Source organism: Bicyclus anynana, chromosome 22 (assembly GCF_947172395.1).
Source record: "Bicyclus anynana chromosome 22, ilBicAnyn1.1, whole genome shotgun sequence".
NCBI classification, from domain to species: domain Eukaryota; kingdom Metazoa; phylum Arthropoda; class Insecta; order Lepidoptera; family Nymphalidae; genus Bicyclus; species Bicyclus anynana.
In genome coordinates, this window is record NC_069104.1 from 1,725,669 (window position 1) to 1,749,980 (window position 24,312).

General features: G+C 37.1%; 1 protein-coding gene across 2 annotated transcripts in view; it reads left to right on the plus strand.

Moving 5' to 3' along the window:
• LOC112043390 (uncharacterized) overlaps positions 1-24,312 on the plus strand; it is a 69,148-nt gene that overhangs the window by 31,976 nt on the left and 12,860 nt on the right. The gene's annotated exons all lie outside the window — the stretch shown is intronic.

Below are 24,312 nucleotides of genomic sequence, written 5' to 3' on the forward strand. Positions count from 1 at the left end.
TGTATGCAACATGTGCAAAAACGGCTTGCAAATCGTCCTTATAACTTGATCATTAATTTATGATGTTGAAGGTTTTATGTTTTAATAACGTTTTTTTTTACTCTTTTAAAAATATGTTTTTTCGCAAACGAAACGAGTTATGTTTAATTTTTTCTTGTTTTTCTATTTTATATAAATAATTTAAGGTATCATTTTTCGATAGCACGATTTATATAACGAGTATGCTTAAAAAAATGGCATCACAATTATGAATAAAAGTTTCAATAGTTGAGTTTATTTAATACTACGATTGTCAATATTTCAATGTAAATAGTAAAAATAAAAACTTACAAATTGAAATGTATTTTCTATTATTTCAAAAATAGGTAGGTCACGTTCACCAACTACTATATCACTGTGATTTTTTTTACCTCTACAGTTAAGGGTTAAAATCGTGTTTATAAATAAGGCCGTAAAAGTTCATTGTTGTCAGTTTTACCGTATGTTTATTAATAGCCGACGTAATAGCTAACGTTATTATGTCGGCAAGTAAGAAAGTTTCTACCAGCTTTTAAATGAAAGCACGTTGACTAATACTAATTTAAAATCATCATCATCATCATCATCATCATCATTATCATCATCATTATCATCATCATCCCTCCATAAAGTAGAGTGTATAGTGTATACACAAGACGCTGCTTGAATGCGTGTTAAAGTCTAGGATCAGATATTATTGACAATTATCAGGTTATCGAACTCTCTGAAACAAGAGAATCTTTTACTACAGTCTGGTAAGTTCGTTTATGACACTCCCATGATATGCGGGTGACGGGGGGAAAGACTGCGCAGGTGTGGAATCGTGGGTACGGGGAAGTTAGATGCATCAGTCGTGGGTTTTTCATTCATCGCTACACGCCCCCCGGCCCGCGCGGACCATCGGGAGTGTTACGAAGTTGCCAAGCTATAGTAAAGTGAAACTCTCAATAGAAATTTTATATTTATGATCTATAACAAGAAAACATCTCCTTTAATATTAATGAAATTGGAAAGGTGATCAAGTGTTTCATAGAATTGATGTCACGAGAGAAATTTGTTTGCAAGTCAATGCACGTTTCACCTCATCGTGATCTCTAAGCATTTCGAAGGAGTTTGTTTGGCCTTTAGAGTGCGAAGTCAATGTTAAACTTATTATATTCAAATACTAGCAGACGTCTGACTTTGTATATATACTAAATATTATAAAGCTGAAGAGTTTGTTTGTTTGCTTGAACGCGCTAATCTCAGGAACTACTGGTCCGATTTGAAAAATTCATTCAGTGTTAGATAGCCCATTTATCGAGAAAGGCTATAGGCTGTACGTCGTCATCAACCCATATTCGGCTCACTGCTGAGCTCGAGTCTCTTCTCAGAATGAGAGGGGTTAGGCCAATAGTCCACCACGCTGACCCAATTCATTGATTAAGAACTTCTGTGGTGTGCAGGTTTCCTTCACCGTTTGATACACGTGATATTTAATTTCTTAAAGTGCACACAACTGAAAAGTTGGAGGTGCATGCCCCGGACCAGTTACGAACCCACACCCTCCGGAATCGGAAGCAGAAGTCATATCCACTGGGCTATCACTGCACATACGATGTACTAGAATACAATTAAAAGATTACATAATCCTTGAAACATCTGGAGTCAGCGTATCGAAAGGTTACATTTTGTTTCCGTCACAAACTCGTTTAACCTGACGGAATGTTCAATAAACAACCTTCAATTATGCAACTTTTACCTGAGCAATCGTTTAACAGTGAAATCTTAGTTAATTGAATAATAACTGTAATTGGACATTTGCGCTTCCTGTCAATTCGCTTTCTCCAATACCTCATTTCCTATTTATCACCATGGTCATCGTAAAGCTGGCTGGTGGGAGGCTTCGGCCGTGGCTACTTACCACCCTACCGGCAAAGGCCTACCGCCAAGCGATTTAGCGTTCCGGTACGATGTCGTGTAGAAACCGCAAGGGGTATAGATTTGCATCACAAGTTAGCCCGCTTACATCTTAGATTGTATCATCACTTACTATCAGGTGAGATTGTAGTCAAGGGCTAACTTGTAAAGAACATAAAATCGGACTGCATTTTATGAAGTTATTTTGGTTCTACTTTACATTTGATGGGTATACAACCACCATCTCCCGTTTTCCTGTTTCGAAGTGTATACCTTTTCTTTTTTAAAAAATATCAAAATCGGATCACTCAGTAAAAAGGTCTATGTGAATTTAATATATATCATTGCATCATCGTCATTGAAAGTCTGTATTTGGCTCACTGTTGAGCACGAGTCTCTTCTCGCCTAACACCTCTCACCAGAATGAGAGGGGTTAGGCCTTAGTCCACCACGCTGGCCCAATGCGGTTTGGCAGACTTCACATACGCAGAGAATTAAGAAAATTCTTTGGTGAGCAGGTTTCCTCACGACGTTTTCCTTGACCGTTTGAGACACATGACATTTAATTTCTTAAAATGCACACAACTGAAAAGTTTGAGGTGTATGTCCCGGACCGGATTCGTACATACGCCCTATTCATTGGGCTATCACGGGTCATACGTTGTCTTTTTATTAATAGAAAAGGGTTTACGTCAACGAGAGTCTATAGAACTCAATTACGCGGCATATATTACAGTGCACAGTTGTTTGCTCAAACACAGGTGTACTCTCTATTCCCTTCTCTCACATTCGTATTCCATTAGTAACAGAGTCAGTAGCGCAGTGTGTCAGTAAAACAATACCAACAAAAAATAAACTTTCAATATAAATCGCTTGGACGATCGACGGCCGAGTTTGTCACGGATATCGCTTTGTGCAGCTTTTTTGTGTGTGATGTTTACTTACTTTCGACTTTGAGACAATGATTCTAAAGCTTAAAATACAGTACCAGATGAAATATACATTCTGTCAGTCAATTTTACGATAGACGGACGTCTAAAAGCTATTTTTGAAGTGATCACTTCTTATGGGAGGGTAAATCTCATTATTTCTTTGGCTGGTGGAAGCCTGGTATTAAGGAGGTCTAAGGGCGGATGAAGTCATGGTCATAGTCTTACTATATATGCGGAAAATGACTTCATCACGAAAATCACGAAAATCATTTCACGTACAAAGCTGAAATTTGGCAGTGAGGTAGTTCATAGTTAGTACTCGTAGGTGTCCGCTAAGGACGGATTTTACGGGAGGGCCGGATTAAGGAAGTCTATGGACGGACGAAGACACAGGCGTCCGCTTGTAACTTGCAGATACAATTAGGTAAAAATTTTAGTTCAAAACCACTACACAGAAATTGACGTACCATTTATTGTAGACCGCATCTTAACCTTGTCCCTCCAGATGAGTTTAAGTAAATAGAATTATAAAGTTTTGGCTGGTGGGAGGCTTCGGCCGTGGCTAGTTACCACCCTACCGATAAAGACGTACCGCCAAGCAATTTAGCATTCCGGTACGATGTCGTGTAGAAACCGAAAGGGGTGTGGATTTTCATACGCTACGAGTATCACGTCCCTAGTGGTCCGAAAGTTATTATTCTTTCCCTCGGGAAGTAGGTAGGTAAATTTCCTTGATATTCCAATACTGGCTGTCGCCTCGCGGAATCACCCGCGTGGTTCCCGTTCCTGTAAAAATACGGGGATAATATATAACCTATAGCCTTCCTCCATAAACGGGCTATCTAACACTGAAAGAATTTTTCAAATCGGACCAGTAGTTCCTGAGATTAGCGCGTTCAAGCAAACAAACAAACTCTTCAGCTTTATAATTATAGATACTCTAACTTTTTTGTATCCCTGACAAGGTATTTATGTTCAACTGTATTGATTATAATGTAACTAGAATGCAAGAATGTAAAAGTTCATCGCCATATTTATCAAGAAAAAATCCTTGAAGAATATTAGGTAGTTATGAAATGATTTAGCAAGGCTTTTGCTTCTTATTATAGTTCTGTGAATTCAATGTTCTAAACAGCGATGGCAAACGTCAAGTTAAAATAATTAAAAACAACATGTAAGGTTACATAATAAACTAAATGACATAGCAAAATAAGTTTTAAGCCGTTAGTAAATGGTTGAAATTTGAGTTAGCTTAACTGTTATAGCGTGTTAATAACACATACATCGTGCGTAAAGAAATAAAGACTTTTTTAAACATATATCATCAAATGAGGAATTTATTCTTCATTTAATCACTCTATTCTAATTTTAACGATGTTAACAGAGAAGGTAGTTAGGTACCTATTATATTTATTGCAACTTTTTATTTTAGAAACTAACATTTTCTTGAAAAGTACTCAAAATTGTGCCGTGATAGCCCAGTGGATGTGACCTCTGCCTCCGATTCCGGAGGGTGTGGGTTCGAATCCGGTCCGGGGCATGCACCTCCAACTTTTCAGTTGTGTGCATTTTAAGAAATTAAATATCACGTGTCTCAATCGGTGGAGGAAAACATCGTGAGGAAACCTGCATACCAGAAAATTATCTTAAAACTCTGCGTGTGTGAAGTCTGCCAATCCGCATTGGGCCAGCGTGGTGGACTAATGGCCTTACCCCTCTCATTCTGAGAGAAGACTCGAGTTCAGCAGTGAGGCGAATATGGGTTGATGACGACTCAAAATTTGGCGTTCAAGACAAATTAATATTGACTAGTGAGTTACTTATTCTTACGCTCCGGAGTACACGCATCGTAAGAAGTTTTAATTAGCCTGAAATAGTAGCTTTAAGTAGCACATGTGGTTGTAAATCAAAACGAACTCCCTAGCGTATAATCATCCCGAAATTAACAGTATATTACAAACTATAACAACTACTAGCAGACGCCCACGACTTCGTCCATGTGAAATTAGTTTTTCACAAATCCTTCGGGAACAATGAAACTTTCCGAGATGAATAGCCTATGTGTTAATCCAGAGTAAAATCTATTTCCATTCCAAATTTCAGTCAAAATCGGTTCAGTAGTTGCGGCGTTAAAGAGTAACAAATATCCATACAAACTTTCGCGTTTATAATATTATTAGGATGAATAAAAATCCACAGTGGATCCATAGTTGTAATATACATCAACACTGTCGTTACTGGTGAAACAATCATTATACCTTTAAATTTTTTATTACTAGTAGGATCAAGCACTCTACATTTTAAGTAGTATAATTGGCAATGTCCATATTAGTGATTTTAATGTATTTATGTATATTTCAATATATTGCTACTCATACAACGTGCTCAATTAAGATAAGGTGATTAACTCTGAATTACTCTTCCGGTAAACTCAAACCGGCTACTTTTTGTCTGGTTTTTACTCGTGTAGGTGTGACAAAATAAATCAATTTAAATATAGCGATACTGCATTTTTGCTTGATACTAAAAATTAGTTATTTGACATTTTTTTAATTGTATAATATATTAAAGGTATCGTCGTCGTCGTCATCAACCCATATTCGGCTCACTGCTGAGCTCGAGTCTTCTCTCAGAGAGGGGTTTGGCCCAATGCGGATTGGCAGACTTCACACACGCAGAGAATTAAGATAATTCTCTGGTATGCAGGTTTCCTCACGATGTTTTCCTTCACCGATTGAGACACGTGATATTTAATTTCTTAAAATGCACAAAACTGAAAAGTTTGAGGTGCATGCCCCGGACCGGATTCGAACCCACACCCTCCGGAATCAGAGGCAGAGGTCATATCCGCTGAGCTATCACGGCTCCGGTCATTAAAGGTATTCTAATAGGTAATAGAGCAATTACTTAGAAGTAACTGTGTATCTGCGATAACTACTTTCGGAGATAAATGGATATCTTTGCGGAACTGCCTACCATCTATTAAATACGCCTCAAATATGATAGGATTGTGACGTCACGCTCTTGTCAGATCATTAGATTTATTCATCATTGGGCGGACAAATGCGACTTTGTCTGCCTGAAATTCAGTTGCACAAATCTCACGGGAAACAGATTTTTGCGGGATAAAAATTAGCCTAGCCTATTTTTTACGGCCTCCGTGGCGCAGTGGTATGCGCGGTGGATATAGAAGACGGAGGTCCTGGGTTCGATCCCCGGCTGCGCAGATTGAGATTTTCTTAATTTGTCCTGGTCTGGCTGGTGGGAGGCTTCGGCCATGGCTAGTTACCACCCTACCGGCAAAGACGTACTGCCAAGCGATTTAGCGTTCCGGTACGATGCCGTGTAGAAACCGAAAGGGGTGTGGATTTTCATCCTCCTCCTAACAAGTTAGCCCGCTTCCATCTTAGACTGCATCATCACTTACCATCCGGTGAGATTGTAGTCATGAGCTAACTTGTAAAGAATACAAAAAAAAACTGAAACAGACTTAAAAAACTGATGCAGTTTAGAGCTCCCGTGTATACAGTCACAAAATTACGTCCAAATTTCGAGTGATTTATATCTCACAAGTGTGGAATGACTTAGTTTGACCATGGCTACGTCACAATTTGATGTAATTCCATACGTCGCTCGTAAAGCGTGCTTGCGGCCAATTGGACAAGGTCGACGGCACTTTCGAAACGCTTCTGACTTGGATGTTGCTACCACTCAATTAACGGCATATTGAAAAGTCACATTTTTAATAATAAATAAATAAATAAATAGACTTAAACAATACACATCACTATCTAGCCCCAAAGTAAACATACAGAGTAGCTTGTGTTATGGGTGCTAAGATAGTTGATATTATAATATTAATATACAATTATATACTACATATAAATACTTATATAGTGTATAAATACACATAGACACTGGAAAACACTCATTGCTCATCACACAAATATTTTCCAGTTGTGGGAATCGAACCCACGGCTGTGGATGTAGAAAGCAGGGTCACTATCCACTGCGCCACGCGGCCGTCAATTTAATCTTCAAAACTATTCTCGAATAGACTTCGAGTTTCTTTTTATAAAATAAGAAATACGCCCTACACTTGGATGCTCTAAAGTCTATCAACCTGAGACATAGGTTAAGCTTCACACAGAACAACAAACGCTAAAAGCTAACGCTTTTAAGCTTCACATGTGTTTGGAATGTACAAGTAAAAAAAAGGTTCCCCAAACGACGTCTATATTAAAGAGCCCTACAAGCTTCGTTTAACAAAAAAGCAAGCAAAAGCTTCGTTTAACACCTTAAAAAGTTTATCTTAACTGTTGAACGAAGTGTCGGATACAGAAGGAAAGAAAGAAAGACTTAATCTTAGCAGGAGGACTATTCTGTAACGGTGTTCTGTTTAACTCGCAAGTTCCGATCACACCTTACCTCTACCACTCTCTGTCTAACTAAATACTATTGATGCTATGGATACAAGTTCGAATCTCACACTATCGAAGTAATGAAAACATAGTTACAAAATAGTCCTCTAGTATTGTAAACAGGTTCATAACTTTGGAGCGCTAACCGCAGGTTGCTTGGTCACTCAAACGCCCCGCAACGGGAGGGATGGATTTTCTTTTTTTAGTTTATTTGTGTGATTTTGAACCGACTTCAAAATCACACAAATAAACTAAAAAGTGACGTATTAATTAAGGCCGTTTCTGAAAGCACCACGGGAAAGAACCACGGTCTTCAAATCCTAAGTTTATCATTTAATCGGCTTTTATATGTTAACTGGCAACACGCACAGCTCGAAGACTTTTGTCTTCAGGCACTGAGGAATTTCGGACGAAAAGATGTCGCGAAGTTTTCCGAATGCAGCCGAACCGAGTTGAATTAGGCGGTTCATCTACCTAACTGGATCATCAAATTGGGACATGATGTGCTCTGCTATTAATAAAACAAATATTTATACTCAGTGTAGCACGTTAATTATATCACCCGTTATGTATAAAACAGTTGGTGCGTGCAATTAACCTCAGTGCCTAAGGTCGTGCGTTCATTTGATCGTACTTATAACAATTAGTACGTTTCGCCGTTTTGTAATTAAATTTTCATACATTTTTTCGGAATTATGAATGAATATGATCGAAAATAATAACAACGCTAGGTCGATAGGTGTTTATCTGTTATAAATTTTCCTTTAATATTATAAATTTAAGGAAAAAGTTAAGTAAGTCCGTTTGAACTATAATTCGGTCCATCTCAGGTCCACACTTGTACCCCGTATCATTTAAATTAAAAAAAATAAAAGTATTTCATTAAAATTTATTAAAGTGAATAAATCTAACTGAAGAAAAATAAATAAATAAAATAAAAACCCAAGTTTTTGAGTTATATTAGTCAAGATGGCGCCCATAGAGCAACTATGACATGACAATAATTGACAGCAAACGTCAAATCGGTAACTGCATTGAAAACATCATCTATCCGCCATTATACCCAAATGTAGTAAATAACTTAGGAGATAATGAATATTATTTCGAAAGAATTAAAGTAAATTCTTAGATTTGTATAATCAAAAATAGTAAAAAAAATATCTTCTTTTAATTCCGCTAGGGTACAAAGACTGATCCTGGGCCCCATACAATTTTGGACTATCTCCTTTGTTAAAAATCTTTTACCAATGGAAAGCTATATTGCCAGCAAGTAATATAAATTATATTTAATACCAATATTCGTACGGGAACGGCTTCTATTCGAGTAAATCCGGTACTGCCAATCTTCCTTATTCACTAGCTAAACAATTTAACCCGTTTTATTCATCTTTTTTTCATGTGTTTCATTACTACTTCAATAATTAATTGTTTTGTAGTTGGTACTCTTATGAAATGATATGAGACTCAAAACGCAAACGAGGTAGACCATTAAGAAGGTTGAGCGACGATATAGTCAGGGTTGCAGGTAAAACATGGCAACGAACAGCCAGACACAGAATACAATGGCTACAATTGGAGGAGGCTTTCACTGCTATATGCAGTCCTTACAAAAAAGAATAATAAAATAAAAATTAAAACTACCTAACATAATATAAAAATTAGATAATATCAACTAACCCACTAACAATCTATGAAACTTGTAAACCTTGATAATAATTTTCAAAAAAATGTCTGTAATTGTAAGGAAATAAAGGTATTTTTATTTTTATTTTATTTTTTACTCTTATGAAAAATTTCTGTAAACTTAACGACTATATAATTTAGTGTTAAGTTTTCGATCACGGCTGATCAGAGAGCCCAGAGGCAGTATGGATACTGTGATGATCGCGTTATCGTAAACGCGAATTTGTAAGGAATTGAAACAGTGACATCTAGTGGCACTACTGCACAGCTGTTTCAATCTATACTAATATTATAAAGCTGAAGAGTTTGTTTGATTGAACGCGCTAATCTCAAGAACTACTGATCCGATTTGAAAAATTCTTTCAGTGTTAGATGGCCCATTTATTGAGGAAGGCTGTAGGCTATATATTATCCCCTACGGGAACGGGGACCACGCGGGTGAAACCACGCAGCGTCAGTTCGTTCCATATAAATTCGCGTTTATGTTAACGCGATCATCACAGTATCCATACTGCCTCTGGGCTCTCTGATCAGCCGTGATCGAAAACTTAACACTAATAGTATGAAAAAATTGAAAACTCCCACTAGGCACACAGATCTGGGTGTTCAGATACATTCACAGTAATCGGATCTACACGATTAAAACTGTGAGTCTCAGTCATTGTAACACAAAATTTCTATTAAAGTTCACAGAATTGAAAGCTTATGGCTTAAACATTCTTTTGAAAAAGCCGCTTTTAATTACTATTCTTAAAACTAAGCCAGTCTAAATGATAACCCACATCTGAACGTGTAAAACATTTAAAAACAACAATAAATTTACTTTCTAATCCTGATCTTTACTTTCTTTTACAACGTCTGCAATTTGCATTCATAAGCTAAGCCATTAGAGCGGTCATTAATCAATAACAATGAAAACAGCGGATGACTTTTGATTTGATTGTGAACGGTTTTGATGGAATTTGATGACCTTGAAACCGCAATCTCATGGAGTAATTCACTGTTATTGCGTTATGCCGTTTTTTTATTGTTTTATCGTGTGGTTTAAGCATTATGATAACGACTGTTAAACTGTAGTATACTAAATTATTGCCCACGGCTATTTTTAACCGATTTTAAAAAAAGGAAGAGATTCTCAATTCGATGCGTATGTTTTTACCCCACTGCAAGAAGTGTTATGTTTTTCGCGCGTATCTTGTATGTATGTATGTATGTAATATTCTTTATTACCGCATTTCTTCCAAACCACTGAACGGATTTACGTAATTAGGATATCGTTAGATTTGTCTCAATAACTCAAGTGTCCTTAGATAGGTGAAACTAAAAAAAAATAACAAGACGACTGTGAGACGCTATAGACTCGTCGGGACCTATTAAATAATGTAGAAGAAAATCATTCTTTCCAATATCTAAGGTCCCGACTTTTTTCTAATTGCTTTCTACACTTCTGGACTGAGCTTGTTTTTTTCTTTTCAGTTTTTTTATACTTTATGCAGTCGGGTTTTTTATTTGTTTAATTAATTTATTTATTATGTTTGTTACCAGATTAATTCGTCTGTTCTTGTTTGAAAGAGTATACTTCCAGATAGAACTTTTCTTTTAAAGAAAATTTTAGTGACTTTCTCAGCCCGGAGTTGGGTAGTTGGTGATGTTAAACTCCTATGCCTTGGCCAATGACGGTGACCGTTAAGCCATCGGTCTCGGACACCGTCATTGACATCAGACAGGAGTTGTTAAAGAAACATTATCACCTTAACGATGCAATTGAATCAGAAATGAGGAGATCCCCAGAGTAACCAAAGTCACCGACATAGTTCAATGAGTCGCGAAGCTGTAATGGCAATGGGCGGGGCACATAGTTAGAAGAGCCGCTGGACGCTGGGGTTCCAAGGTGCTGGAACGACGACCCCGCACCAGAAAACGCAGTGCACACCCCGCCAGGTGGACTGACGACATCAAGCGAGTCGCAGGGATTCGCTGGATGCAGGCGGCTCAGGATCGTGATATTTGGAAGTCTCTACAAAGGCCTATGTCCTGCTGTGGATGTCCATCGCCTGGTATAATGATGATGATGATCAGCCTAAGCCCGCCAACCCGCATTGGAACAGGGTGGTGGGTCCATTCTCCATATCCCCTCTACTAGAAGGCCTAGCCGTGTAGAGCGTTATTAATATACGCTCTTATTAAATGAATGAATAGACTAAAAGCTTATACTTTACAGTTCGTGCACTACAGCATGATGAGGGTGACATTTCGTTTCATTGAAAGTTTAATTCACATAATAGTACGTATTATGAACGTCATAAGGCTTCTGTCACCCGTACCATGCTACAGCGCACTTAGTACAGTAGATCGCTTTTCATTGAAACTCTCAGTAGAAAGGAGAGACTGTGTCAGTATATTAGCAGCATAAGATCAGTAGGCCACAGCACTTAGCCGGAGTCAATGAAACGGTAATCGGTTTGTAATGACGATACATTGCGTAACGGTGCACAGTTATTGCAACTTTAACTAATACATTATAAATTGTTAGACGTATAAATGAACTATATTTTGCTAGCTGACGCCCGCGACTTTCAACCCCTATTTCATCACTTCAGGGGTTGAATTTTAATAATTCTTGAATTACATTATATTTCATATGTTTCATGATTTATGAAAATTTTAAAACTGTTACTCTAGAAATGAAGGACTTTACAAACAAACTTCCATCCCCTATTTTATCCCCTTAGAGGTGGAATTATTAAAATCCTTTCTTATGGGATGCCTACGTCATAGTAGATTTGCAAAGTTTCAACCCGAGGGGGTAGAGTTGATCTAAATCCTTTCTTAGCTGATGTTTACATCATAACATCTACCAGCATGCCAAATTTCAACCAGATCCATTCAGTGGTTTGGGCTGTACGTTGATAGATCACTGTAAGTCAAACCTTAATCATAAATATAAATTATGATTAAACTTACCGTTTTGCTGAAAATCGTGAAAAACACATTTTTTTAACCTTTGTCTTTGAATAAACAATTTTCCTTACAGGGGAAATATGGGGAACTTTCAAATTTTATTTTTAATCATATTTTAAACAATCTTACTGATTTTCAGCTTGGTGGGACTTTATGTAGGTTTACCCTTATTTTTTGGTTTAATTTGACCGGTCTATAATTTCATAATAAAACGATAATAGCGCTTACAATTTATTAATTATGCTTCCTAAATATTTTTTTAATGATAAATTGTTACCGTCAATGTTTCGGTTTTTACTTATTCTTTACAAGGTATCACTAAAATCTCACCTGATGGTAAGTGATGATGCAGTTTAAGATGGAAGCGGGCTAATTTGTTAGGAGGAGGATGAAAATCCACACTCTTTTCGGTTTTTACACGACATCGTACCGGAGCGCTAAATCGCTTGGCGGTACGTCTTTGCCCGTAGGATGGTAACTAGTCACGGCCGAAGCCCCCCACCAGCCAGACGTGGACCAATTCAGAAAACCTTAATCGGCCCAGCCGGGGATCGAACCCAGGACCTCCACCGCATACCACTGCGACACGGAGGCCGTCAAAATTGTCAAAATCTTCTCTAAGGAGGAAGGCCTGGTCCTGTAGTGGTATAATTATAATGGTGATAATTTAATTAAATACCGGCATTTAATGAATGGCCTAGGCGTCCAATCACTTGCTAAATTAACCAGATGGCAGCGAAATTATAGCAACTGCTTATACGAGTAGCAAATATGTATAAAACAGAAAACAACCATGTAAAGATTTTTAGTACTGTACAAAAAGCTCCACTACACGAATGTTCTATTTTAGCGAATAATACCACTATTAATCATATTATATGTCTATTGGCCAGTGTTACATAATAAATAATGCATATACATATAACAGAGTGGTAAAAAGACAAAAAAAACCTGCCTTGCGGCACTATGAACATAAGTCTTTTATTTTTACCTTATAGGTTCACATTGAAAGGTTAAGGTAATCAATATAAAGTTTTACAGCAACTAAAATTATGAGCTAAGTGGGTAATTTTGACTACTTTAAACATTTAAAGGTTTTTGTTGACTTCCTGATTAGCAAAATTATAATTCTGAAGGTCTTTTGCGTTCTGAAAATTTATTTTTTGATTATTTGTGAGTTCAAGTACGAGTATAGGCATACATTGCAATGGTTTTGTCATTAATCATTTGGATGTGTTGGTATTTTTTATACGTGCTTGGTTAATATAACTGTAGATCAATTTTAATTTTCTATTACCTTATCAGCCGATAGACGTCCACTGCTGGACATAGGTCTCTTGCATGGACCTCCAAGCACAACGATCTCGAGCCGCCAGCATCCAGCGGCTCCCTGCAACCCGCTTGATATCCTCGGTCCACCTAGTGGGGGGTCGCCCAACACTGCGCTTTCCGGTGCGGGGTCGCCATTCCAGCACCTTGGGACCCCAACGTCCATCGGCTCTTCGAACTATGTGGCCCGCGCATTGCCACTTCAGCTTCGTGACTCGCTGGGCTATGTCAGTGACTTTGGTTCGTCTGCGGATCTCCTCATTCCTGATTCGATCACGCAGAGAAACTCCAAGCATAGCTCGCTCCATCGCCCGCTAAGTGACCTTAAGCCTTCTAATAAGGCCCATAGTTAGCGACCAACTCTCGGATCCGTATGTCATCACTGGCAACACGCAGTGATCGAAAACTTTCGTCTTCAAGCACTGAGGAATTTCAGACGAAAAGATGTCGCGGAGTATTTTTTTCTGTCATCAGAACCTTCTCCTGACAGTAAAAAACACATAAAAAACGCGTTTGGCTGAACGTGAAAAATTCTTTCAGTGTTAGATAGCCCATTTATCGAGAAAGGCTATATATTGTCCCCGTATTCCTACGGGAACGGGAACCACGCGGGTTTAACCGCACGGCATCAGCTAGTAAAAAATAAAAGCTACATATTCTTACTACTAAGACACCGCTGCGTGTGTAAACAAACTATCTATTACCAAGTGGGAGAAATAGTGATGTTTATTATAGAAAATTTCCTCGCTAATGAAGTTTGACGTCACAGTTAAGTGAATACGCGTGCCGATACTTTCTCATGTGAAATTGAAAGTGACCCGATGCGTTACAAAGAATTTACACTACGGTTTTATTGTCTGGAAAATTTCGCACATCAGTTATTTCTTTGAAAAATTAGTCATCATCATCATCATCATCATCAGAAATCATATGTCCACTGCTGGACATCAGAAATCATATATCCAGTGCTGGACATGTGCTTCTTTTAAGCAGTGCCAGCCCGCTCTTTGGTTGGTTGCATCCAACCGATACCACCCACCTTCCGGAAAAATTAGTAAATTTTCAAAAAAAAAAGTGCAATTATTAAAGAACAATAGGCAGTTTAACTTTTAGTTTTTAAATTAAAAATGGTTATTCTTATTTTGTGACAGCTAGCACCCGTCTCCCCTAAGTTTTTTCGAGTCGATTGATAATGACTTTAAATAGTTTAAAAAAGTAAAAAAACACGCTAAAAAGCATGCACTAAAACTTACAAATATTTGATTTAAGCCACGTGACTATTTTTTTCGTATTCCTGACAGCAAACCCTTTCATTTCATATTCATGGGGGTGGATTTCAAACAGTCAGTCTGCAATCTTGGGGAGGCCGCCATATTGGATTTGTAATGACGTTTCTAAGCTATTGTCATCAGAACTCAGAGCGTGTGCAAAATTTCATCCTAATCAAAAACCGGAAAGTGGGTCACTTTATGATTCCAAGATTTTCTAACATACATAGTTAGTAGTGAAGCTAATCTAAAGCGTGTAAAAAGCATTCTAGAAATAATTACTCATAAAATACTCTAAATACTTAAATTAAAATCATACCACTAAATTAAGCGACTTATTTGTCATAATGATTGATGTAAATGATGAGAAAATGTTTAGAAATAAACAACAATTAAGTCGGCCACTGACGATCAAGTAAGCTCACATGCCTGAAGCGCTAACGGCTTGACAGCCGATAAAACTGATCGAATGTCGGTCGCGATAACATCATGCCGATCGCGACCAACACACAATCAGTTTTATAAGACGTCAAGCCGTTAGCGCTGCAGGCACGTGGGCTTATCGGATGGTGAGTGGTTAGCATCAGTGATGAGTTTTTTCGAAACGATGTCATTAGAGGTTAGACGTGTAAAGTATGAAGCAAGTTTTCATTATTAACGTACAGTCTCTAACTCTTTGCCGTCAAGTCGTCAAATGTAACCGCTAAGGTCACAGGTTTTCAAAATCACTATCTAAATGGTATATTCTTTTTCCTTTTCGGCTTACAACACCAAAATACAATGCAGTGAGCAATAGTATACCATTCCAGTATTGCATAAAACAAAGTTTCTGTAGATAGAAGCTTTAATATAAATATTCTTTTTCTTTTTTATTTATTATGTAGTTATAGTAAGTAATAATAATAAATAATATAATAATAATAAAAATAATATAAATATAATAAGTAATATAATAATAATAGTATAGTAGGTGAATTTAAACTTGGGAATAAATTTGATTGTTGGTTTTAATACTGTAGGTACTTTAATGTTATATAATTTTTCTTTTTGTTCTTTTTTATATTTTTTTAAACTAGTTTTAATTTGGTTTTGCTTTTAATATAGGTTTATGTTGCCTGTTTTCGTGGTGGCACTTAGAACTGGGTCCTAGCTGAAAATCAGCGCTGTATGTTCTTTGTTTATGGGGAGCATACAGCAATATGCTGAGCTAGGACCTTTTTCTAGGTTATGCCACATATCGCAGGGTATTATTCTTAAATAATTGTGATGTGTGGCATAATGTAGTAATAAATATATTTTCTTTCTTTCTTTCTTAATAGCTCTGCATACTGCGAAATCTAGGAGGGTTTGGGTTCGATGCCCGTCCTTTAGACTAATGTTACATGCCTTCCGTTTACAGTACAAGAAATTGAAATATTGGTCATCTTTGAAAAAGAAATGGCTAATATTAGTTTAGTTACGTAGAAAAGCATTTGGTCCAAACTCCACACTTGTCTACCGTACCTAGTTACACAAACAAACCTACCTACATACATACCTCCATACATAATAATTGTAAGGTGGAAGGACTGAGAAACTTTCAGTGTAACTGGATGTATACTTTTAAACCCTATTTCACCCTCTTCTATTTATATTTTCTCATGTTTTAAGTACATAATAAATAATCATTTTACAAAAATATGTCTCAAAACATGATTTATATTAAAAAATCTTCAGCTTTCTTTAGGGGTAGAATTTTGAAAAATCTTGTATTACGTTATTTGTTGTATCATTCTGGTAGTACACATAACAATTTTTACAAAATATAATTCAAGTAAATACGAAATTCGTGTGTGCAAATACGGATCACTTTCTGTGGTGATTTTGTAGGCACATGTCTATAGTATAAAATGTCGTTGGGCCCATGTTTTAAATCGTACATATACATAATAATTGACAAGCCGAAGGACTTTTTGTAGTAGTCGTGCATTAATTTATATCGTAAATAAATCATACTTTTTATATATCTATCATCAATCATACGGTTGACGGAAACTTTGTATAAACAATTTTATGTGTATGTGTGTGTGAATTATGATAGGAAATTCTACGCCATTGTTATGTCTCCGCCATTTAACTATCGAGTGGGAAAAGAAAGCTTAATTTATAGTCACTTGGAAAAAGTTGAATATTGTCTACATTAATGAGATTATATAAATCAGTTGTAGTTCTGTTTTATCTATTGTTTAACACAAATGATATTTCCATGTATTGTTTTGCTATAAAAACAATTTATTTATTACTTCCCAAGGTTCCTTATAAACAATGATCAATAAATCAAATTCCTTAGATTTTTCAATAAGTTATGGTCGGTTTTAAAACCTTAACAAGCTATTTGTCTTTTTGCGCTTTCCAAATTATCCTATATACTGTTTTCCTATATGGTGTCCTCTACCCCTGTTACGCACATAACGAACATTTGAGTATCAACTGAAAAACAAAGTATGCTAGTCTAGCGTACGCTTTTCCAGAAAAGAGTAAGTGAGTATTCCTTTACTATCCTCTGTCTTCCCGGTATTCCAGACCTCCCTATACAGTCCACGAGCCTATTGAAGAGTTTTAGGCGTTAAATAATCACCAAGTTAGTTCTTTCAATAAGTTTTTTAAAACAAACTATGAGAATTGAATTGAGTAGGCGTTATGTGCGAATTTTCAATTATTATGCTCCTTACCTGAACCCGGACTCGAATCCGGGATCTCGTGGTCCAAATCCACATAGGCTAACCACTAAAAACAAGGCAGAGTTACAACCTCCCTTTAGATAAAATAGATAATTACCTACATAATCGGAAACGTAAACGTAATATTCTAAAGTAGTAAGATTTGATTTTCCGTTTGTTATTACAAATAAGCTCCAAAACTACTAGACTGATTAAAAAAATCCTTTCACCATTACAAACTACATCTTTACATGTAGGAATAATATATAGGCTATTAGGCATATATTTTATTCTCTTACTCCTATAGGAACAGAAAATACGCGGGTAAAACCACGGAGATCTGATAGTTATCAATATTGTCCAAGTTTTCATATCACTTTTACTAATGAAGACGCATTGTTCAAGACTCAATTGGGCGTAAATACATACATACCTACATGCAATTTCACAGCAAGTTGTCTTTGCAACGGTATTCCATACAACTTTTAGTTATCATAGATGATAACGAATTTTGAGTCTTATGGCGTAGATCATAAGGACAAGGCAATTTGTCAATCAAATAATTTGATGATTATTGTGTTGCATTGTCGTTAGGATATGACAAACACCGGACATTCAAATTAGGAAGAAACCTGTTTGATACTTGCGTATTGTCGTAATAAATAAAAAATGCAAATGACGTCAGATCAAAGAGTGACCGGCAATTTGGTTTTTGGTGTAGAGTAAGTCTATGTTAGTCAGATCTAAAGAAAGATCTTTAGAAAAGCTTTGTCCTACCATAAGTATAAACCTTACTACGTTAGGCTACTAGAGAGTTTGGACCGGAATGGCTTTGAGAGGAATCAAGTCAACGCCCAGACCCAGAGATAACTCAGACTAATTATATAGGGACGTGCCTCGCTAGACGTTACCCTCTATCAAAGTACTTTTTTGCAAATTGAAAAGGCCCTTCTTGGTAGGAAATAGAGATAGTTGGTAGAACAAAGAGATCCAAAAACAGTAACAGCCTAACAAGATACAACAACTTCGAGATACAATAATACAATATGAATTTATTATAACGCCATCGATGGCGTCAGATCAAAGAGCAATCCTGACTAGGCGTGCTAGATTGCAGGTGTACTAAGACCAGATCACTGTCAGACTCGTCATGCGACGCGTAATACTGTGCAATATGTTAGTAGTTCGTACCGTCAGAAAAAAACATTATATAGTTTAAGATAATATAATTTAGAAATAAAATTATGTATTTTCTTTTTCAAAACAAGTGTTACAGATATTATAATGCAGGTTTAAGTAAAATAGTTTGGAAGCATAACAGAACAAAACAAAGTCTAAAAAGCATGAAGCTTAAAAAGTTTGCGGGTGTAACAAGACGGCGAAGTAACATTTTGAAGCTGTATTATTTTTTTTGTGTTATTTTTATCTGTTAGATACCTGCAAGCACAACAAAGAAGAAAACGAACAAACAAATCAACCATAAAGTCCATATAAAATGTCGTAATAATCAGGTTGTATGGTCAACGATCTTTGCTTGTCCTCGTTGGGGACAAATTAAAGATGAATTAAATGTTGCAAGAAACTATTTTTGATAAAGTAATGATTTCACTATTAAAATAGAATTATCAAGATTTTGTTAGATATGATTGAGCCGTGATAGCCCAGTGGATATGACCTCTGCCTCCGATTCCGGAGGGTGTGGGTTCGAATCCGGTCCGGGGCATGCACCTCCAACTTTTCAGTTGTGTGCATTTTAAGAAATTAAATATCACGTGTCGCAATCGGTGAAGGAAAACATCGTGAGGAAACCTGCATACCAGAGAATTACCTTAATTCTCTGCGTGTGTGAAGTCTGCCAATCCGCATTGGGCCAGCGTGGTGGACTATTGGCCTAACCCCTCTCATTCTGAGAAGAGACTCGAGCTCAGCAGTGAGCCGAATATGGGTTGATGACGTTGTTAGATATAAGTAAATTGCCGAGTGGTTAGGGTATCCCAGACCCTGGTCTGGGATGAGAATTCCCTTTTACCTTAACGCGAACGAGCAACAAAATCCTCAATAGCTCAACGGTAAGAGCGGTCGGACTCATTACCGAAGGGTGGTGGTTTGATTCCCGCCCCGTTGGTCTATTGTCGTATCCACTCCTAGCACAGTCTTTCCCGACTAGTTGGAGGGGAATGGGAAATAGAAAGAAAGAAATATCTTTATTTTTAGGCAGTGCCACACATTACAATAATAAATTCTAAATATATAGCTTATAGCTAGAGCAAAAAAAGAAGAACGCCCTGCAATATGTGGCATAACCTAGAAAAAGGCCATAACTCAGCATTTTGCTACATACTTTTCACTGATTTTCAGTTAGGACCCAGTTCAGGTGCCGCCACGTACACAGTTCAAAATCCTATGTAAACCAACGACCTTTTAATAATGTAAACTATTATTAATTAAGAACAATATATATTGGTCATATTATACAAAAGATGGCAAATATTCTTTTTATATATATAAAAAAAATCCTTACTTTTGTATTGTGTTGCTGACGGTACTAACCCAGTAAGCTATCGGCCTTTCTCCACGCATCCGGCTCGGACCGGTGGCTGACTGACTCACTGTCCACCGCCCGGCCCGGACGTTGACCGGTGAAAGTGAATAGTTGATAATGAAGTTGGATGGGCGTGATAAGAATTCGGTTAAATGGTTGAGAAAAGGTCGAGAGTTTAATTAAGATTATCTAAAGGTTACTTAAAGGTTTCAAGGTTACTCAAAATAATTTTATTTTGTCTTCACGTTTATATTATATTATTCTTATCATAATCTTAACAATTAAAATAAAAAGTGTGAATTTTTTGTTAAGCTTCCACGCCTGAACCACTAAACCGACTTCGACAAAAATATTTCTAGTGACTAGCTTTTTTTTGGTGAAACAATTTTTAGTGGTTCTGATGTTAAGAAACAAACAAACATGCTCACATTTGCATTTATAATAATACTAGCTGAAGCCCCACAGGTCACCCTCGTAGTTCCCGTTTTCGTGAGAACGCGGAGTAAAATAGAGCCTATGACACTAACATATAACGTGACTTTCTAGTGGTAAAATAAATTTCAAAATCGGTTGAGTAAATCCAGAGATTACCTACAACACCACAAACTTTACCTCTTTATAAGTAACTCCTCTAATAAGTATAGATAACTTCTTAATAAGTATAGATACTCTAAATAAGTATTAAGAGGTTATCTCTACTTAACATAACTTACTTACATAATGGACATAGGTACGACCTAATAAAATGAATTTCCAATATAAATTATTGTCAGTAGGTATAGGTTTTTTAAATTTTTCGGCTATTCTGGGTTTCTTAGTATTTTCTATTTTTTTTGTTTCGAACTACCTTACTAATGAAATAGGTTAATTTTAACCAGAGAAAACGCTTAGTTTAGTGAGCCTAACTATTAACTAACCAATTATGACTACACAAGCGGACGCCCGTGACTTCGTCCGTGTGGAATTCAGTTTTTCACAAATCCCTCAGGGACCATTGATTTTCCGGGGTGAAAAACCCTATGTAATCCAGGGTATTATCTATCCTGGTTGTTAATTTTCAACCAAAGTTGCGGCGTTAAGGAGTAAAAAACATTCAAACAGACATTCAAACTAACATCCAAACAAACATCCATCCAAACTTATGCGTTTTTAATATTAGTAGGAGTTAGTTAGTTAGGTTACAAGTTATAAGGTTAATCTATAAAGTTATACAATTGATATAAAATATTCTATCAGATAGTAAACAAAGCAAGGTAAAGCCTTATATTACTTATAAGTTCCTATTGTTACTGTCCTCATTAAGTTCAGAGCCAACTATTATCGTTTCTAATAAACTTGACGACCTCTTTTTAGTACGTTATATAAAAGCTTTATATAAATGAAAGATCCAGGGTCTGATCCTCGGGTCAATTTAGAATTTGATATTGTATAAATTAGCTCAAATCTGATTTGGTGGTAGGCTTCTTCTTATTTTCTAAATTGTCGTCAGTCCACCTGGTGGGGGGTCGACCAACACTGCGCTTTCTAGAAAGAGGTCATTATTCCAGCACCCAACGTCCATCGGCTCTTCGAACTAAGTATGTGCCCCGCCCATTGCCATTTCAGCTTCGCGACTTGTTGAACTATGTCGGCGAGTTTGGTTCTTCTGCGGATCTCCTCATTTCTGATTCGATCACGCAGTGACATAGCTCGTTCCATCGCCCGCTGTGTGACTCTGAACCTTCTTATGAGGCCCATAGTTAGCGTCCAAGTCATCATCTTTGTACATGGACCGACTGTCGACTATAGTCGGATGCAATATTTATGACGTTTCAGAATATCGTGCTTTAATACAACATTTTAGGTAACACCGGTAGCGTAGAGGCGCAATGCCTGCGAGCGACTCCCATCCACCCGAAATCGCCTCACGCGTTTTGTTTTCATCATCATCATCATTAGCAACCCATATTCGGCTCACTGTTGAGCACGACTCCCCTCTCAGAATGAGAGAGGTTAGGCCAATAGTCCACTACGCTCGCCCAATGTCGGCGGATTGGCAGACTTCACAACCTAGAGAATTAAGAAAATTCTTAGGTATGCAGGTTTCCTCACGATGTTTTCCTTCACCGTTTGAGACACGTGGTATTTAATATTCTAAAATTCAAAATTAATTTCTTTCAATTACAGGCTTAGTTTACATGCACTTTTGAAACGTCAAGCTATGTCATGATTTAATTTAATGGTAGTAAGTAAAGTCAAACACTTTTAAAGTTATAAAACTTGATTAAAATGCACATAACGGAAAAGTTGGAGGTGCATACCCATGGTTTCGTTTTTAACGTACATTTCATTTTAGCAGCTTATTTCAAAGAGATCATAAATATTGCATCCGACTATACCTACCATTAACCTCTCACATTACCGCTGCACCTATAACGGGTAAAACCCGATGACGTCCTTAGATACAATCTCACTAAGCATTAAGTACTTTCATTTATGCAGTCCTAAATACGGTAAAGTGCATGCAACGTGCCTTTGGCAGTCTTTCAAGCGAGTTTATTACGTAGGTATTAATTTGCAACGGATATCATAGATTAATTACTTACCTATTAGAAAACCTAATTAATGAATCCTTAATGAATTTCCAACACTTATGACTTTAAAACTTCATTGATGCAGTGTTAAGCCGGCTGATATTTTTTCAACATTCTAAAACATATAAGTATCAAGGAGTTGAGGATTTAGTAGATAAGAACGGAAGTATCTACAATAATGAAAGCTTATTTATTTTTTCATTTATTAATTATTAACCCATATTCGGCTCACTGCTGAGCTCGAGTAGCTGCAACGGACCGGATTCGAACCCACACTCTCCGGAATCGTAGGCCTATCGAGGTCATATCCACTGGGCTATCACGGCTATAATAACTTTTAATTACCTAACTAAGTACCTGAGGTAGTTTTGATAGGATTAGATATTTAGATTTTTTTTAGTTATGGAGCATAATCATTTCGTTTAACAATGACCTTAGTTCTGACGTCGGGTTTAACCAGTGGGTTAAACCCGACGTCAGAACTAAGATCTTACTAAACTACGTTTAACTTTCATAAAAGTACTCCTGAATAAGGTTATACCCAAGTATGATAACGCAGTAGGCGTTGTTTATCCACGTATAACACAGTACAGCAGATCTATTCTGTGAGCATGCTAAAATAACACGATAGTGTGAATCGAATACTTCTCTATAGCTCTCTAGTCAAAAAAAAATAAAATTCATTTATTACAAGCACTTTTGACACGTCAGTTGACTATTTGTAAAGATTCTACCACCGGTTCGAAAGGCTGGTTCTGCTGTGAAAAAAACCGGCAAGAAACTCAACAGTTGCTCTTTTAAAAAAAATCATACAATATTATAATTTACAATTGATGACAACATCACAATTTCTTATAGTTACATCCTGTCTCTCTCTCTCTCTCTCCATCTAATACGATACTATAGCTTGGCAGTTTCGTTCGTAACACTCCCGATGGTCCGCGCGGGCCGGTGGGCGTGTAGCGATGAATGAAAAACCCACGACTGATGCGCCTCACTTTCCCCGCACGCATGTTTTCATACCCGCGCAGTCTTTCCCCCGTCGCCTGCATATCATGGGAGTGTCATCAACGAACCTACCAGACTATTTGTCTTGTTAGATGGAGAGAGTAATTCGGAACTTACACTGTCCAGTTAGAAACATATTTTTACATCTATGCAGTGTCGTATTTGTAGATGTAAAAATATACTGCCTAAGTGCCTACCCTGGGGACTCATTATGGAGAAGGATTTAGTATTTTGTACGATTTCTACGTATAGTGCTTACCCTGTCTAAAACCCTTGTGCAAGCCCCTGCAGAGTAGGGCTTGTGCTATTCAATTTGTGTATGTAGCGTTGTTATTATAATCTCGTCATTGTAAGTATCGAATTCATCTCTATCTCTCTCGGTCTATGACCATACTAAATAGAAAGAGATAGAGGCAAATTCGAAGCTATGTCGAATTATAAAAAACACAGTTTCAGAATAGCGCTACAGGACGAAGAGAAATCTAGGTCACGTCTTATAGATCCTGGAGTGTTTTGTAATTGAAGGTTAAGCCGAGTGTTTACCTGTGGCATACTTAATTGTATGAGTTAAATTAAAGAGACCTAGAGAATTAAGACGACTTCGTATCCCATCTCGGCTCAGTTAAGAATTTCCTTATAATACGTACAAATTGTATTAAATCGTAAATTTATCTCCAATACAGGTTATATCAATAACTCCAGTTAATGAATTTTTGCATCTAAGTGAAGAGCATGCTCCTGCATATCGTGTGCCACAATATACCTTACTATATCATTAAAAAAAAAAACTTAAAATTAACAATGTTTAGGATACTAGCGGACGCCCCCGACATCGCCCTTAGACCTCTGCTCTCTCGCAAAGTCCCTTAGCGGACGTCTACAGACCATAAACTAACTTCCTGTTGAATTTCATCTTTGTACCACGCGCCACGCTGTTTCACCCGCGTAGTTCCCTTTCCCGTAGTAATACGGGTATAAA